The sequence below is a fragment of the Pleuronectes platessa genome, chromosome 7, assembly GCF_947347685.1.
Source record: "Pleuronectes platessa chromosome 7, fPlePla1.1, whole genome shotgun sequence".
NCBI lineage: Eukaryota > Metazoa > Chordata > Actinopteri > Pleuronectiformes > Pleuronectidae > Pleuronectes > Pleuronectes platessa.
In genome coordinates this window covers 3,139,297-3,141,778 of record NC_070632.1, presented here as the reverse complement: position 1 = coordinate 3,141,778, position 2,482 = coordinate 3,139,297, and positions in this window count along the sequence as shown.

Below are 2,482 nucleotides of genomic sequence, written 5' to 3'. Positions count from 1 at the left end.
TATTTGATGGTTTGGAGTCTGCAGCTAGATGTCGCCATGTGTTTCCGTCAGGGCTTCTTTCAAAATGCTTTATCAATCGTACTCAAAGTGTCGGTCCAAAGCTGCCATCGACTCCTCCTACTACCTGGTAATTGTTTGGCTATATGGCTTATTAAGTAATGGGTTTTATTTTGTGTACTCGTCTGAATATTCTACTGTGTTGACGAATCCTTAAACGAGAGGATGTGCTCTGCTCAGCTTGGAGTGCAGTCTATTATAACTGATTGGTGTGTGTGTGTGTGTGTGTGTCACACAATCGTGATCTGTACTTAAAGTGCTGTGCAGCCTCGCTCCTCGATATTCTCTCCGTCAGCTAGCTGCCTCTGATGAGATGTGCCCACCACCACCACCACTCTGGGTTGATTGTTTATGACAGATAATCCCGTCTCACTGCAGCTTTACCCCCAATGGCGTCAAAGTCACCAGAGGGTCACCCCCCCCCCCCCCCCCCCGTTCAAATATTCAAACAAGCACCCGGAGCCTTAGATTGACAGAGCAGGGACTCTTCAGATACTTAAACTAACCCTGAAACATTGGGGGGAGATTCTGCGTTAATTAGTCATTAAATAATAAAAGTAGAACACACCTCTGCCGAGACCCAACAGTCTATTTAAACTCTATCGAGCTGAACACACTCACAAGCTGAGTCTCGACTGCAGGAACCTTTCACCCTGGAACGAGGAACCTTCTCTGGAACCTTTCACTCTCGGGTCCAGGATCTAAATCAATTCTTTCTGACCCATAACAAGTGATATATAGAAATCAGTACCATAGATTTGACCTCATGTAGAGGACTGATCATGAGTTAATCCCTGGAAGATTGATGACCGTTAACAATGCTCGATACGATACACACCAAAACTTAATGTACTGTTTCTTGGCCTGTGTTTCATCTAAACACAAAGTTTAGTGGAAATGGGTAGTTGTTGTGTAATCTAGGTCACAAAGGAACAACAAGAATTCAATGCTCTATTTTGGTTTCAAGGGTTCTGGTCCCTGTTCTGCTTCTACCGGTTCCCTCATGTCTGAACCACGTCCCCTATAAACACGGCTCATCTCATTTGGGTCCAGGGCGGAAAAACAGAAAGTGTGGAATTCGACTCCTCAGACGTTCTCGGTAGATTTTTTTTTTTTTTACCACAGTTATAATTGTGTTGACATTTATTGTATTTAGACACAAATATGTAGACTTGATTGCTAAATTGAAACTGTTACTGTTCTGAATATGTGTAGGTTTGTGTGGCTTTATGAGTTAATTTGTTTTCCTTTTGATTTGTTGTTATTTTCCTTTTTAATGCTACACTAGATTGACATGTAGCAACTGCACTGTGCAATATAAAACAATACGAGGACTGGGGAAATGATTATTTGGATGTAATAACGTGTCTTACCAGTTTGCAGTCGTTTTTCTCCCCCCCCCCCCCCCCCCCCTTCTAGTTCTCAGTGAGTTCAATGTGACCAAGCCTTATGTACTTTGTCACAAAAAGCGGGTCCTTCTTGGTGACTCTTATTGGTGAGTGTCAAATTATGAATTGATGGTTGTACTATGTCAAGATTCACTTTGAATTAAAAAAATATCTTTTGCTTCACTCGCTGTTTGTCGTCGTTGTTGATTCAGAGTTCATGTGTTGCAGCGTTTGACGAAGGCTCCACAGAGAGAGGTGCTCCTTCAGGCGTTTGATATTTATGTTTTTCAATTTTTCCTTTAGCCTTCAATGAGTCGGACACATCAGCCATTAGTCTGTGGCTATAACAAAGGAACTGTTGCCTCCTAAAGTTTTGTAAAATGAATTGTGCAGAATATGAATCTTTTGTAGCCAAAGATACAAACAGCGTAAACACACCTGGATCCTAACTCTTAGATAATTTCTCAATAAATATTGCTCAGACAAATTTGATCAATAATAAAAAAAATTGATAAAGTTTTCTCTGGCATGGCAGAACAGACTCATTGTTGTAATATAATAATATAATCTGTTGTTGAATTCATTTTTTTTTCTACATTTATACAAACTATAAAAACATTCATAATAAAAATAAAGACGAATGGAAACTTATTCATTCACAAACTTTCCTGTTGGTTTTACACGTTTCTCTCTTTTTGTAATTTGAAATTTGTGCAAACGAGCCGTTAATAACTTCTCCCAGAATCCTCCCTGTGTGCGGCTTTAAGCTAATTAAATACATTTAGACGACATAACGCTGTGTTTACAGATGATTGCTCCTGCGGGCTGATTTCACAATTACCTCTTTTACACTAAATTGGGCACAATGGGAACAGGTCTAATGATGTTTTTCCCAGTGGTGTCTGTCAGTGCACTCAGCTGCCACCAGGGGTCGCCTGCCTCCTGCAGATCTTCCATTAACACATGTTCCAGCAGCAGATTCTGTGGATGTCTGGATTTTAAATGAAGCAGAAGCTTCACATTTTGAATATAAGAAG